General features: G+C 41.0%; 1 protein-coding gene across 1 annotated transcript in view; it reads left to right on the top strand.

The window, feature by feature from the left end:
• TANC2 (tetratricopeptide repeat, ankyrin repeat and coiled-coil containing 2) overlaps nt 1–17,328 on the top strand; it is a 193,527-nt gene that overhangs the window by 48,570 nt on the left and 127,629 nt on the right. The window lies entirely within an intron of this gene.

The following is a 17,328-nucleotide window of genomic DNA, read 5'->3' as shown; positions in this document are numbered from 1 at the left end:
GCTTCTGTAGTGGACTCTATGTTTTCTGTCCTTGCAAGAACAAATTATGGAAAATCTTGGTAGGAGAGCGAGCACATTTTGTAACTTCAACCATTTTACTGTACCAAGCATTTTGCTAGATAACCTCCCACCACCATACGGTTTTATAGCTTTCACAGATGGTTTTGAACAGTATTATGAAAGATCTTGTGCCAGATTTTAAGAATATCACCCCTGTAGTCTAGTTTTTTTTTACGCTTCTTGGTTAAAATTGCTTTTTGAGCATTCAGCAACCTATAAAATGAATGTAACCTGTAACATTTCTAAACAGTTTAGGTTGAGTTTGTTCTTTGTTATTATTGGAGAGTTTTGGATTCAAATCCTACCTCATCCACAAAAGCACACAGGCTGATTTTGTGCCAAACACTATATTTCAGTATATGGTTGTAAGGATAAAATGGAAGAGACCATGCCTAAGGCCCTTGGATGAAAGGGTTGTTTTAATTTTATTTTGCTGTTTCTGTAAGAAACTCAGGCTGGTACACATTATCTTTTCCCATTGTATCCTCACAACAAACCTGTAATGTAGCTAAGAGATAGTGACCGACATCTTTCAACTTTTGTGACCTGGGCTGGCATGTTAACACAGGTTGTCTCAGTCTAAAAGTACCTACTACCACTCCATGGCTGTCAAAAATTGTAATGCCTTGGGCCAAAACCTACTAGAAACTGAGAATTGTAGAGTTGGAAGGGACCTAAGGGTCACATAGTCCAACGTTCTGTGATGCAGCAATCTCAAGGGCACTGATAATGAGAAGCAACAGGATTAATTCCTTCATGATTCCGGTCATAAGTGAATGACTACCGTTGGTCCCAATGGGGGGGGGGGAGTGTTGCGGCTGAGGCATTGTTCATTTGTATGCAAAATCTATACCTATCAAGCTGTGGGGATTCCATTTATGCATTATACACAGTGGTGCCCCGCAAGACGAATGCCTCGCAAGACTAAAAACTCGCTAGACGAAAGGGTTTTCCGTTTTTCGAGGTGCTTCGCAAGACGAATTTCCCTATGGGCTTGCTTCGCAAGACGAAAACGTATTGCGAGTTTGCTTCCTTTTTCGTAAAACTGTTAATACCCGGGGAATCCGCGCTCCGCAAGACGAAAAAATCGCAAGACGAAGCGACTCGCGGAACGAATTATTTTCGTCTTGCGAGGCACCACTGTATACGTATTTTATTTTCAGAATACCTTGGGATGAATTGTATTATTTTGCAAGTGTCCTTGAAGTATGGGGAGTTCCTCTGCCATCCATCCAGGCATTTTAAACACTAAAGCTGTGTATTTTAAAAACTAAAGCTTTTAAAAAAATGGTGGTCATTGTAATGCAAAAAGCTTAGAAGCGTGTGCCTTTAAAGTAACTTAATGCGGTAAGGTAAAATATTCATGATCCATATGCATACACAGCTATAATTGTCTGGCCTTCGCTATTGGTTTAGATATCAGGACATGCATTGCCCTGATGCTGCTTGATATGCATCCTGTCTCCTTAAGTTGAGATTTTGCCGTGAGCATCCTAAGGGGGGTGCTGATTTACCGTGACGCAATGGGTTAATGAAGAATGAAAGTAGAGCACAGACATTCTACTGAGAAGACGTAACAGCTTGCCTGCAGCTGTAGGGCTTTACGTAGGCACCTGTGGGTCTCAGTGTGTTTAATGCACAGACTGCAGTATGAGGCTAGCACTGACATTTGCTGACTCCAGTATACTCCTTTGCCTGCTGTTCTGCCAGCTTCTGCACCATCCAGAAGACAGGCAAAATGGTGCAGTGTGTGAGAGGCTTCCTTAAGAAACAATAACCTTCAGTATGATGCAGAGGTAGGTTTGCAATGCCGTTTAGCTGCACAGAGAGGGGGAGAACAAGAGGAATTGCTTTAGCAAAAGCATTCTGATTATACTAACCTATTTAATCCTTATTTTAGTTACAAGTATTTAAATATTGCAAATAAAAAATAACATTTGCATGCCAATAGAAATAAAATTGACCATATTACTTACATGCATTATGCAGTATATACTGGTTTTCCTTGTTTTTAAGAAACATATTTATTCTTATATCAAGCTGTATTCTTTAGCTAACATTACAGCAAGCTTCTTTTAGTCACAAATTATTTTCAAGTGAGGGAGGCAGGAGAAAAGAATAAAGTTTTATTTTATAATAGAGTGGAGGATTCTCAGTTGAGATGGCAGAGGAGGAAAACACGCAGTGGAAAATGAATGCTACACTTGCCACTTTATCTTTTATTGATGAATGCAATACCCTGTTAGGTTTGAATTGCAAATGGTCAGCATTAAAAATAGTTCCTTTGTCTGACTGTAGATCAGATTGATCCTGTTGGAGACAGGGAGGGATATAAAAGAACCACAAAGAACCCGAGAAAACAAACATATAAGAACAGTTGGCTTTTGCTTTATATTTTTTTGCTCAGAACATTGTATGTCCAAGGTAGCTTTAAGGTTATTAGACTGATATGAAGATACAACAACCCTACAAACATTTTAATAAAACCTGACACAGAATGATACCTCATTGCGACATATTATTTGTTAGGTTTTAAAGATGGATTTTATGTTTCTTTTTGAGCAACCTACTTTGGCATGACTCAAGCTTTGGTTGCTGGATGCTAGTGATTAAGGAGCATGATAAGAAGGTTAAATTAACTGGCCACACCTGGGCATTTGGGGGCATTTTAAACTCTGATATTGTAAGTTTATAATTAAGTTACTCCCACAGAAAGTAGGAGTGAGAAACGTTTTAAGCAGTGCTGTGTTAACTGAAGGGAAAAGGGATAGTACAGATTGCTGTCCTTTGGTTAAAGCAGTTAGAAAACCTTTGCTTAAAGAATTGCTTCTGTCAGTGTACCTCAAGATAAAAACCTCTCATATACATAGAAATGGTGTGGTGCTATGGATTATGATTGTGTGCAAATTACCCAACATGATGATTGCGTTCATGGAATAAAATGGTTACACAGGAGAAGAATGGAAATTTAATGGAAATGTAGTTTTATGCAGTTTTGTATGTTAAGAAGTACAGGCCTGAATGTCACCCATACTGAACACTGGTACTATTTCATTTTCATCCTCTTATTTTGAGGAATAGAAGGCTTTCCCCTTAGGTTTCAGTTGCATGTTGCTGCTGACCGGGTAGTCACTGGTGTGTTTCAATTGTAATCATGTTATTACTTGAAAGCAGCAAATTATTTGCCAGAGTTACATATGCTTGCTCTACCTACTAAGGCTTAACCATGTGATAACTTCTGGACATCTTAATGTCTCTAGAATGTTATATAATGCTGATGGAGTGATTGCAGATGAAATGGAGTAATATGATTGGTTCTGTAATAGGATACAGTAACAGGGGGAAGTGTTATACCTTTCTGATTCAACCTCACCTTCAGCATGCTGGTGAGAAACAATCATTTCTGTTAATTTTTAAAGTAAAAAATAAAGATGAATTGCAGTGAGAGCTGTCTTGAGCTGTTTCCTTTAGAGTGCAACACGTTTTGTCTGGATCAAGAGGTACTCTGTTCTTTATTGTGTAGTGAATATTCATATATTATGCTATGCTCTTTGAGTTGCTTTCTGTTAGACAAATGATTGCGCTATATATTTTGACATACAGGCACTTTACAGTTTGCAGGAGGAGGTGTGGGCAATCGCTTAAAAATGGGATGTAAAATTTTACGTTCGTGACAGATTAGCTGAATAAAATCGTGGGCCGTTAGCTTCGAAATTGTTTTAATTTATCTTTAAAAAGGTGTAATTTTGGAGATCATTGACACGCCTTGTAATTGGCATTCCTACAGCAGGCTATTGCAGTCCAAGCAGGTGGAGAATAAGCAGTCTTCCTTCGACTGCTTATTAGGTCAGAATAATGTATGCTGGCCTTGATATATTTAATACTTATTGCAAGCTGATGCAGTGAAACACACTTCTTGCTTTGTTAAATGTATGACCGTTTCCTTTTAACCTAAAATATTTAAAAGGCTAATTGTACTCTGAAGCGTCTTCTTGCAAAAGGTACATGTTCTGAGATAATAGAATTTAAGCCTTGTTTTTGCTTGTGTTTCAGAGGCTGCAGAATGTAGATGGCTGTGCAGATAAGAGTTGCAGATAAAATGGGATGTAGCAGTGTTAGAAGCAAAATACATTCTGTTATGTAAAATATTTGTTGCTATGTATTGTTTTAGCACTTACATTTCGTGATCATCTGGTATGCTAATAGAGAGGTAGAATAGAGACATCTGCTTGTTAGTCTTTCATGCTCAAAACAAAATGGCTGGTGACTCCCGTTGCTGCAAACTGCAGATGAAAAACTGGCTGCAATTAAAATATATTTCCAGTGACAGGGGAAAGCACAATGATTTTGACTCAATGTTTGGTGCCAGTTGTTTGCAGAGAAGAAGAGTAAAACAGTAGCTTCTTATTAGAGCAAATTTGCAAGCAAATAGCCTGGGATGTGATTTCTAAACAAAGTTTTAAATGCGAGATTACATGCCAGATGAATATTTTTAGTTCCGCTTTTGTATGTGATTATTATCTTTTTTACAGCAACTAATGTTTCCATTTATTTAAAATAAAATATCATTTAATTGCTGCATGTGAAGTGCCTCAAATAAAAGTAAATGAAGTTCAAGTTTCTGAATTCGTAGGCTTAAAAATATATCTTAGGAGGGGAAAAGGCTTTTCATGTGTGTACTCAAAGCATCTTTAGGGGAGCAGCTGTTATGGGTTTAAATGTAGGAAAGTGATGTTACAGAAGATAATTCTCAACTTTCTGGGATACAAGGAATTGTCCTTCTAGCCCTTTTTTCTAAAGTGACAATTCCAGACATGACTTTTCAATTTCCAGCTGGCTGTTAATTGAATATATAGATCCACTCCTACAGTGGAAGTCACTTGTCTGCTCTGACCCAAGCAAATGCAGTCTCTGTGTGAAAATGATTTGGTCATGCCACACCCAGCAGCCTCTTAAGGCATACATAACTGTGTGGCAGTCTATGCACACACGAACATCATTTATTTCTGGCCACAGCAATATGCGCAGAAGCTTCTGCTGCCCCAGGACTGTCATTCTCAAGATGTAGCATATTTTGACAGTGGGCTAAAGAGATTCCCTCCCCCCGCCCCCAATAGTTATTCTCCTGATGGCTATCGGAAATGTATTGATGATCCAATTGAATTTACATAGCATCAAAGAGCTTCATCATCACATATGTGACTATAGAATCAAAGAATAGTAGAGTTGGAAGGGATCATGAGAGGCCATAACGCAGTGGTAGAGCACACTGCATGCCGAAGGTCACACATTTAATCCTGGTATCTCCAATGGAAAGGACTGCAGATAAGAGACTTGGGAAAGACCACAGGCAGCTAGTTTTGACTGAAACCGCTCTGAATAGGAGGTGGAGCACCAGCTTGTACCTATTTTTCACCCCAGAAGAAATATAATTTGATATAGTGCTTACCACGTTTAGTCAAATTTGATTGATTGATTGGTTAGTTGGTTGGTTGGTTGATTTTTTTTTACAGCCACCCATCAAGAACTATTTCCTGAGCAGCTTACAACAAAACCATATTAAAATACAACATATAACAATTAAATGCAACAGTAACCAGTAACGGACAGAAAAAAACCCTAGCCCCCTCTAAAAAAAACAACCTTAAACACAAACAACATAAAACAATTTGTAGCTTGGATTTTAAAAACACAATTGAAAAGCCTGGGTGAATGAAAATGTCTTAATCGTGGTGCAGAAAAGACTAGGAGGCTGAAAAGCAGGGTAAAAATGTAACAAAAAAATAGCTAGACTGCAGGGTGAAGTATGGTCAGAAGCGGCAGGGTACAGGAAGTTGAAGCAAATCCCAGAAACCCTTGGAATTAGTGTGTCCCAGGATACTTTGCACCGTTTTAGAGGACTCTGGACACATTTGAACTTTTCACAGGGCAATGGCTTCAGCCACAACCTGGGTGTACTTCCTTCCAGCATATCTTGTGTGTCCCCTGTTCCCGCTTGTTGTTGTTTAGTCGTGTCCGACTCTTCCCATGGACCAGAGCACCCCAGGCACTCCTGTCTTCCACTGCCTCCCGCAGCTTGGTCAAACTCATGTTCGTAGCTTGTGGGAACACTGTCCAACCACCTCGTCCTCTATCCAGCCACTGGGGAATGGGGGCTGAGATTTGACACCAGGATTCAACTCCCAGCCCTAGAATAAACAGTACTGGACTGGCTAGACCCAGTAGTCTTAACAATTATAAGACAATTGATGTTCAGAATAAAAAAAAATACAGAACATTGGGGGGGGGGGTACATGCTTATTTATTTGCAGATCTAAATTCAGCAAAGTGGATAATGTGCAGGATAATGTGGTTCCAGTTCTTGTTTTTTTCATATGGGCCTTGCATGCAGAGGGCCCCAGTTCCCTGTCATTTCCAGTTAAAAGGTTTCAGATAGAAGAGCTAAGAAACATCTCTTCCTCTGACTCTGGGAGAGAGCCCTTCCAGTCAGAGTAGACAATCCCTGGCTGGCTAGAATATTGCTCTGACATTATCAGGCAGCTTCAAATTATACTGCAAGTGATACTGAATTAGCTATTCCAGGTGGCTGTCTTTCTAAAGAGGAAGAGGTCCCCTCTTCTCATCTCATCTCTTTCATGAGATGCTTTGAACTGTTCTGTAAATGTGCTGTTAAAGTTACTGCTGTTATTACTGTGTAGTTAATACAATTAACTCTGTGATGGCTATAGGTGACTTTTTCTCATCAAGCTCCTGTCATATTAGTTTGTTTACATAATCTGCTTTTCTAGACAAGGGAATGGGAATCCGGTGAGCAAGGAGCTTATATGAAATCACTGGAATTGTTTACCTTTAAGCATGGTTGATCTTTTACTTTCAAACATCTGACTCCCCTGCCATATCTCAAAAACAATATTTAACTCCCCAGCGTCTCAAAAGCAGTGTGCCTTGCAGCTTCAGAGCTGCTGTTTTGGGCAAAGCATGTCTAAGGCTGCAATCCTATGCACACTAAACGGTGACTAAGCTGAAATGAATACAAAAAACCCCCACCTTCTGAGTTAACGTGCATAGGATTGTGCTGTAAGACACACTTTTGACTATTTGGCAAGTGAAAAAAGATTTTGAGAAGTTCATTTGCAAAACCATTAAGATAAACAGAAGCAGGGAAGCAGCTGGGCCATGAGATAGCAGGTGGGAAAATAAACATTGCAGAGAGCCCAAATAAAATATTATTTCTGTTCATTGAAGCTAACAGGAGCTTTCCCTTCTTGCAAACAGCAGGTGGGTCAGCCAGGTCTGGGACTGAAAAAGGGGTCAGAAGGCTAAACCTCTAGCCTGATGTTGGGGTCCTAATCAGGACTGGAGTCCTGCATGGGCTATTTGTGAAAGCAAAACCCTGCACTTACAGGCAAACCACATGGTTAATGTAACATGTAGCTTGCCCCTTAGATGCCAGAGATAGACTATTGTTTTACTTGTTCTGCTTATTATGGATAACTTGCATCTTGTGCAGCTTGAGGTTGGTATTTTGAGCTTCCCTGGGTAGACCTGTGCTCAGAAAGGCAGTAGATAAATAATTTTACATTGAAGGATGGCGGCTAACTACGTGTACCCTTTACCTCGTTCTTTCTGGTTAATTAAAGCTGCCAGAACTAGCTCCCATACATAGGGTGGAATTCAGTGTTGCACCATTACAAATGTCTTTCCTGTGCAAACATTTTAGCTTGACAGACAGAACAATCTCACCCTCCTCACATTCTCTGTTCTGGGTTTTCTCCTGATACCCTCCTCGAACCATGGGGGAAGGGCAGAAGGGGAGAGGGGGGAAGCCCCACTGCACAAGTGAAAGTCCTTGTTCATGGCTTCAGCTGAGGATGCTCCTTAGGTGAATCCCACTCTTAGACATTGGAGGTAGGCAATCTTCTGCTCAGTTGGTGCCTCTGCATCTCATCTCCGGGTGTTTCTAGACCTTTTATGATCTGAGTTCTAACTTCGTTTGGAGATAGAAAATGACTTCCAGGATTTAAAAACAATAAAAATTATGCGAGAAAAAAAAAAAAGAAAATGACTTCCAGAGAATCCCAGCAGCAGCACCCCAGCACAACCCTAGTGACTTGCACTGAGAGATGGACTGAGAACATGCCAACATGTTGATTCTTGTACACCTCTCAGCAGCTTTTGATACCATCAACCACAGTATCTTTCTAGGTCACCTTGTCAGGGTGGGAATTGCTTTATATTGTTTTCTGTACACATTGCACATACTGGACACACCTCTCGCCACTGAAATTGGGCTGGAAAGAACATTTTGTCAAGCCTAATGCCTGGGGGCAGCAGGAAGAATGAGTGTGCATATGCAATGGTTGTCATGTTTCTGTGCATGTGTGTATGGTACCTACAACAATTTCTCTGGTTTGCAAATGTGCTCATGGGCCCCAAAAGATTGGTGACCCATTTATGGAAGGAGGTTCCCAGAAGGTTGTGCTTTTCTGTGGTTGTCTCTGTCTTGTCCCTCATACTGATTCACATCGACATGAAATGTCCAGAGGTTAGTCTGAATAGTTATGAGCATATTTTCCTCATCATTGTAGGGAAGTGCTGAAAATTCTGAACTAGCGCTTGGAAGCAGTTCTGGTGTGGATGAGGGCAAACAAACAAACTTATTTCAGAAAATCAGAGATATAGTGTTGATGGTAGACTTCACTGGTCTGGTTGGAAGTGTCTGGTTTGTTTTCTGGCTCAAATTAAAGTACTAGAAATGGCACTGAAAGCTCTAAAAAGCCTAGGATCATAAGGACTGTATTCATCCATTTGAATCTTAAGATAGGCATCAGAGGTCCTGCCATTTTTCCTTACTGATAGCTGGAAAATGAGGACAGGACTTTTTTTGGTAGTAACACTATAGCTGAGCACTTTCCAGGAAAATCTGATAGCCTTTCTCTTTTTTCCATTTTTAGATGGCAATTATGAATGCTTTTCTTCATTTTTTGCTGCTTTTTAATGCTGCTGCATGCTTTTAACTTACATGATTTTTATATTGCATTGCTTTTCTATTAATGATACCGCTTCAAAAAATAAATATGAAAAACATTGTGTAAATAATTGAAATAAATTGTATTCCAACTTTGTTTTCTAAGTGGCAATGAGAGGTCAGGAAAGGTCAATATATGGGTTTTAAGTAATAGTTAGGGTTTTTCCAGATGCTTTAAGTATGATTATAGAAGAGAGAGATTATTTTCTTACTGTTATCAGGCTTCTAAACTACCCCAAAATGCTTCTAAACTATCCCAAAAAGTCAAACATGTTGGCAAAAGATTCCTGCATTGCAGGGGGTTGGACTTCCCTTCCAGCTCTATAATTTTATGATTCTGTGTTGCGGAAAATGCTGAAGAGCGCATTTGTGCTCATGTCATGCAAACCAGGCACCCATTAACCTTATAGCATGACAGTTTGCAATATTCATTTTTATTTTTTAAAAAATCTGCCCCACCCTTCTAATGCATACATATTGTTTAGTGTGGTTTATATAGATTATTTTCTGTTTTGGACAGGGTTGCAGTCCCCCTGAAGTGTTTGGTTGGTAGTCTGAGGGTGCTCCTTGATCTTTTTTTGTCACTTGATCACTGGGGGTATAAGTAGCCTCCATACAGACTTCTGCATTTTCACTTGCCACATCTCATGATGCCCAATGTGCTGCTACTGCTCTCTGGTGAGCATGGTAGGCAACCAACCTCCCACTCATGTTTGAGTTTGCAGAGGCAGGTGGGGATCATACTAGCAGATCCCCGGTTTGTGGCAGTTTCTGCCTCCCTCTCTAGCTGCAAGGTTAGGAGGAAGGGTGGGGGTTGCTCAGGTAGAAGAGACTCCTGCTGCATCTTCTCTCCAAACAGCCAAGCCAGTGAGGGACAATGGTACTTCCTTAGCTGTTTGGAGGAGAGACATCCAACTGTTCTGGAGGGAAGCATCCAGCCAGCATACCTTACTGCTCTAAGTGGCCAACCTGCCCTGCAGGACTCAAACCACCAAGCTGCTTGGGAAGGCTGGACACAAGAGTGTAGTTCCTGCTCCTAGGGGCCTTTACATGTGAGCTGTGCAGAGGGGAAAGGCACAGCATGGGGAGAAAAGAGAGTGGAAAATTATTTCAAAAGGGGTTGTTGAAAGTGGGGCAGCAAAGGAGAAAGGCTAGGGGAAGCAGCAGAGGAGCTGGAGAGAGATGCCATGAAGAAGAGAAAGAAATGATGGAGGGAAAGTGGATGGGCGAGAGAGCAGAAAGAAGAGTGGTCTCTCCTAGACTGAAAAGGCCTGTGACAGACACTGCTATTCAATTAGCAACAGCTGATGGACTTTGTTTATTTATTTATTCCTCCAATCCACTGTTGCCAAGTAACCAGGAGTGATTTGTGTTGAGTCACTGTGGAGTGTGTTAATTGTTCATTAATTGTTAACAGTTTTTATTCTTATGAGATAAAGAAAGACTGTTATAATTCATTAGACACTTAGAGTGATTGCCAATCTGCCCCTCCTTATCTTCATTACAGAACCCTAAGGCATTAGAGGAGGAACCTGGTGACCACAATTTTTGACTTGGGCAAAAAGTGTAGGCCTTTGCCTCCGTTGAACAGAGTTCCTCTTACCAGTTTAGGCTTGCAGTTGGAATACCAGCCTATCTAGACAGCAGGAGCATGTCCTCAGTTATTCATTATCCAGTAACCAGCAGATTTGGACTACTATAATGCATTATACATGGGACTTCCATTGCTGATGGTAGCTTACTGGGACTGGGTGTTATGTATGTTCATATTATATTGGTGCTCCATCCATTGCACAGGCTCCTGGTCTATTTCCATACTCAATCCAAAGTGCCAGTTTGAGCTTTAAAGCCCATCACAGTTTGAGATCAGGGTACTTTAAGAATCTCTTCTCTTCATATGCATCTGTCCAGACTGTTAGGATCTTCATCTGCCTTCTGTTTCCAGCTGTCCTCATTAATTACAGTGAAGTGGGTGGCTTCTGGTGAACATGCCTTTTCTGTAGTGGGGCCCTGACGATAGAACGATCTTTCAAGCAAAGCTCACCTGGTGCCCAGGGATCTTCACTTTGTCGCAAGTGGCTGATAGTCAAAATGCAAAATGCGCTTGGTCTCTGGGGAATTTCGAACACTGTTTCGGGCTATGATTCTACACTGTGGAAAGAGCATGCAAGTTTTAGATGAAAAAGTGGGGGGGGGGACAACTATAAAACCCATAAAGCACAGCTGAGGAATACCTAAGCCTTGTAATAAATAATTAGCTCAGTTTTGGTAAGCTATGGTATGGAATTCTTAAGCACAAACAAGTAACAAATACGTTTCAACATCTAAAGATTTCTTCCTCTCAGCACTGAGCAATTGAAGCCACTTAGAACTAAAATGGGATGACATACCATCAGCTCCTGAAGAGACCATCAATGGCCAGAGATAACTACAGTGGTACCTCAGGTTAAGAACTTAACTCGTTTTGGAGGTCCGTTCTTAACCTGAAACTGTTCTTAACCTGAGGTACCACTTTAGCTGATGGGGCCTCCTGCTGCTGCTGCGCCACTGCCACACAATTTCTGTTCTCATCCTGAAGCGAAGTTCTTAACCTGAGGTACTATTTCTGGGTTAGCAGAGTCTGTAACATGAAGCATATGTAACCTGAAGCTTCTGTAACCCGAGGTACCACTGTATCGGACACACTTTTCCTCACTTGACCTGGGAATGCTTAAGAAAGACCTGTGTGCCCTGAGGGAATGTGGAAGCTAAGGAAGCCCAGGCCAGGGAGCTTGTGCCACCAGTTCCCGAACAGACCATTAGTTGGCCTGAGAGGACTCTGTTGCTCTATATTTTATAAAATTTATTTGTCTTAGTATTTTAAGACTGAACTGTGGGAGGCAGTGGAAGACAGGAGTGCCTGGCAGGCTCTGGTCCATGGGGTCATGAAGTGTCGGACACAACTAAATTGTATTTAAATTGCAGATAATTAGTCTATCATAGAAAACACATCAAAGATTCCTTGGCACTTAAATACAAGCAAACCTCTTCTGACATGAGCTTTCATTTGCAAGCCCCTACTTCAGGGACGCGGGTGGTCTAAACAACAGAGCCTAGGGCTTGCTGATCAGAAGGTCGGCGGTTCGAATCCCTGCGACGGGGTGAGCTCCCGTTGTTCGGTCTCTGCTCCTGCCAACCTAGCAGTTCGAAAGCATGTCAAAATGCAAGTAGATAAATAGGTACCGCTCCGGCGGGAAGGTAAATGGCGTTCCCGTGCGCTGCTCTGGTTCGCCAGAAGCGGGTTAGTTATGCTGGCCACATGACCTGGAAGCTGTACACCGGCTCCCATGGCCAATAAAGCAAGATGAGCACCGCAACCCCAGAGTCGTCCACGACTGGAACTAACGGTTGGGGTCCCTTTACCTTTACCTATGCAGTTTTTTATGGTTCTGACACTGAGATTAATCTTTTGTTGTCATCAGCTGCAGAAGTATATGGGTAGGGAAGTTAAGTTGCTTCCTTAAAACTGAGATAATGGGTTGGTTGTGTTTTCCCTGGGACAGGATTTTGGAAGACGTGGCTGCATCATGCCTGTTAAGATAGTACGTAAATAATATCGAACTCAGTAAAACTACTACTCATTTCCTCTTTATTCTCTATGTGAATAACTCTTAATCTATTTGTTAAAGTAGTGATACCCATAAAGCTGCTTCTGGCTTAATTTTGTTCTTCTTTCCTTAAGAGCCAAATGAGAAATGGCATTACACCATCTTCACTTAGGTGTGGGACACAGGGGTGCCATCTCACCCTCAGGATTGTGGGTGCCCACTACCGCAAGGTGGACATGTGACATCACATGTGTATGCATGTACATAATAAATTAAAACAATTCTATAAAAAGATAGTTAAAAAGACTCTTCTTAAAAACCTAAAAACTCCCTTAAAAGAATCAAGTCTTCAAAAAAGTTATATGATCTAAGAAAGTCTTTAAAAAGAATTTAAAAATTATAATGTAGCACCTTAGAGACCAACTGAGTAGTTTTAGGTATAAGCTTTCATGTGCCTGAACCCCACATTTATATTATAGTGGGTGCCCGAGCACCCACGGCACCCTGCAGTTAGCTCCCATGGTGGGAGAGATAAGAAATGCCGGGAGCTCTAGAAGGAATTGTGAGACCGAAGTCCCTAATGTAAGGTGTGAGTTGGAAGGGCACCAGATCCATAGCCTGGAGACTGGGTATTGCTGTTTTGGTGGGAAGCTCCACTCCCCCATTTCTCCAGCAGATAGGAGAGCACCACCCTTCCACCAGCAAGGTGAACACAGCCAGAGATTCTTTGCAAACAGATTTCCTTCCAACAACAGGAACAGGCTGAGTTGTCCCAGTTCCTAGAGTTACCCAGATGTGGTTCATCTTTGTTTAATGCAGTTCCATGTTGCAGTGTAGTTCTCATCCATGCTGAAGGAACCTTGCCACAACTATATGCTTGTATTTTACAGATTACTGCTTTGACAAAAAATAAAATAAAATAAAATATATGCAGTAGAAAAGCATCTAAAAGATAGAAACACAATTTCTGTAGCGATTATATAAAAAATACCCAGTATCAAATGAGTGAACTGCATTGTTCATTATATTACTATCATGCCCACCTTTCAAGAAACATGAGCATAGGAGGAAGGGAAGCATAATAATAATAATAATAATTTATACCCTGCCCATTTGGCTGGGTTTCCCCAGCCACTCTGGGCAGCTTCCAACAAAATATTAAAAATACATTAAAACATCAGTCATTAAAAACTTCCCTAAACAGTGCTGCTTTCAGATGTCTTCTAAATGTCAGATAGTTGTATATTTCTTTGACATCTGATGGGAGGGCATTCCACAGGGTGGGCGCCACTACCGAGAAGGCCCTCTGCCTTCAGAGGGAGTGACTATACTGTAGATACTATAAGATCAGAGGAAGCCAAAGGAACTCAGGAATTCAGCATATGTGACTGTAGCAAAGCAGTTGGTTGATAGCTTTTATGATAGCTTAGCTGATTGTGATCCTGGACAAACAGCAAGGCAATTGGACACCAGCTCTATGACACACCAGATACGCTTCATATTAGATAAATTTTCAGACTCCTTGGATTATTCATTTCCCGTGGAGGCATTTGCTTCCAAGAGCATAATTGTTAAGGGCTATGGAGAATTTCTGTCATTTGGAGTTTGGATGTGGCATTCTCTAATCCACTGTTTGTACATGCTGTTTGACCTTAGTTTTCCCTTGAGTAATACTTGTCACAAATGAATCATTGACTCATACAACCTGTGCTGAATTTGATTTGATCAGTCTTGTACGTAAGAACTCCTTGCAAGCAAGTGCATGGAATTAATTCTGTGCAGGCAAGTGAGCAGGCTGCCATAGGAAGGAGAGATTTCTCAGTCCCTTCTCTGCTAGCCCACCAGGTAGAAAGCTTTTTTTTATTTTTGCTAGTCTTCTAAGAGCTCTTTAAAAAAACAGGCTAGTAACTTTTCCAGCTTGATATATAAGACTCAATTAGACATGCCACTGTACTAATCTCCATTCTATTATGTGCTGTACCAATAATACCTAGAGAAGTCAGGGAGCAAGGAAGACTTTGACCAGCCAGAGGGATGGACAGTGATGGCGCTGGAGGCAGAGAGGAAGGGCACAATCCTGTCACAGAGAGCTAGGCGCCACCTTCATTGGGGCATCAGATGAGTGTGGATGGGTGTGTGCTGCAGATCCGTAGGGAAAGAGAATCTCATGAACTTGCTCATCTTTAAAAACTTGGCAAGAGGTGTGTGCCAACTATTGGGACATCTTTGTAGCTTTTGTTCAGTTATGACTTCTGGACCTTGTGATGGCTGCTGAGGTTGTAATGCTATGAGCCTGAATGAAGATCTCTTCCTTATTCTCAAATAATAGCTGCTCTCATGACTTTGGACGGGAGCACGACAGTGGAGAACCTCAGGCCTGGAGACCACATATGGTCCTCCAGACCTCTCTCTGTGTCCCTTGGGACTCTCATGAGGTGACACCCACTCTGGGGCCATACCTGTCACCAGCCCTGCTTTGCATTCTTTTTGAGCGCTTCATGCTTGCCTCAATGGAGAGTAGAGTGGATTGTGAGTGTGTGAACAAACTAGGCTAATACACAAAGGTAAAAATTTACATTTACTCCTCCCTATTTTGTCTCTGGCCCCGCCTACCAGTTAGCATTTATCCCCTGATTGGCTGCCTGGAAGGGACTGTGGTGTTGAGCTGAAAAAAGATTATTTACCCTAGCTGTAGCAAAATCCCAAAAATCCTAGAGAGACATCAGCAAAACAAATAAGGACTGCCAGCCTATTAAATGTTTTTTTGTGTTACTCATATCATATGCCTTTTAAATAATAGATTTTTGATTAATTGATGGTGAAATACATTTATGGGAGTCTTTCTGAAGTATGTGTAAGTGATTTTGCAATTTAATACGCAAACTGCCTTCTCCTAAATTTGTTCAGAGGTCCCACCTTATCCAATGAAACTCACCTAAGTGTGCCTAGGATTGCAGCCCATTTGGTATTGATTGTCTTTAATTCCCTATTTTTGTAATATATCCAGGTTAAAGCGGTGTTTGAAACTCCCATTGTTCTGGGCGCATTTTGCGACTGGGAGTTTCATTAGCGTGAGCAGTTGCTGAGCCTAGGATTTCAGATTGAAACTGCAGTGTGGAAGGAAAGGAGGACCTTTTTCTGCCTCCCCACATCCAGCTATTCTCTGAAGACTATAGAAGAGACCCTCTTAATAATATTTTGGGGTGGGTGCATAGGGGAAAGACTAGACCCATGTGGAAAATGAACATAATATTTTAGCTGCAGTTCATTCATTTTCAGCTTTGTATTCTTGTTATGAAAAAGTGCTCCTAGACATTCTGTTGTTGCGCCCATAACCTAGGTTTAAGGTGCCATATAGCTCCTTGCTTTCATATCTTTGTTCCTAACACTGCATCAAAGTAGCATTGACAAATAAAGAAGCATGAGCTAAAACTGCTTCCCAGCAATAAGTCTATCGAACAAACTGATTTAAGTTTTGTATCTTATCTTCTTTGTTGATCTCCATTTGATGTTTGACTTGACATTAACGTGATTTTCAGAATTTTAAATCTTTACAGTGGTACCTTGGGTTAAGAACTTAATTTGTTCCAGAGGTCCGTTCTTAACCTGAAGTACCACTTTAGCGGTGCCGCGCGATTTCTGTTCTCATCCTGAAGCGAAGTTCTTAACCTGAGGTACTATTTCTGGGTTAGCGGAGTCTGTAACCTGAAGCATCTGTAACCCGAGGTACCACTGTACTCCTGTAGCAGCTTCTAGACTTGAATGGTGGCATCAAAAATATTTGGGGAAGGTTTCCAAGGAGAATCTGTGGCCTAACTTTCTCTGTGGAAGTTATTTAGCATTGGAAGTCTCACTCTTAAGTGTGTGTGTGTGTGTTTGTGACTATTGCTTGGGTAGGCCTAGATTTTTAAGGCTATGTGGTAGTGAATATCACATTTGGCATGGAATGCTTCAAATGTGTAGCCTGTCCTGCTACTACTCTCTAGTATTGTCTGCCTCCTTCGCTCTTTCATTTGTAATTAAATTTATAGTTCATATGCTTCAGCTAGCTGTTAATGGCTTTACTTCAATCCACATTCTAGTTTAAATACGCCACGCATTCTGGTATATATGTATTGACATGTTTATCTATTGTAACTAATCTGGTAATTTGATCAATGAGAATGACGTGTGGTTAATTGCATAAGATTTCCGTGTCCCCATTTATCCACAAAGGTTTATTTGCATGTTAGTTTCTGCTGCTGTAACTTTTTTTTCTGAACAGCCGCACAATATAAGAAACACTTGTGTATTATGATTGTCTGGATAATAAATTCAGTGTCAAGGAATATTTCATAGAATAAGCAGCTGGTTTTCAACTACCGGTTTTATTTTGACTATTATCAACTACCGGTACTTCTTTTGATCAGTTTATCTAAATGGTTTAGATCTCTCTTGTAAAATTAAATGATGGGCATTGTGATTTTGTCCAGATATTTGTGGAGGCATTGAAAGACTCTTAAAGTAGATTTTGGGGGCCTTTGGTTCAGGGACTAATGACAAGAACCAAAGAGATTTTGCTCTTGGGTTGCTTTCTTCCCCTTGCAACCAAAAGAAAACCAGCTGGCCTCCTAGCCTGATAGTGATGCTGCTGGAAGAGAAGCTACGTCTGCC

This window comes from Podarcis erhardii (assembly GCF_964252035.2).
Source record: "Podarcis erhardii genome assembly, chromosome: 13".
NCBI lineage: Eukaryota > Metazoa > Chordata > Lepidosauria > Squamata > Lacertidae > Podarcis > Podarcis erhardii.
The sequence above is the reverse complement of the archived record's forward strand: the minus strand, read 5'-3'. Positions and strand labels throughout refer to the sequence as shown.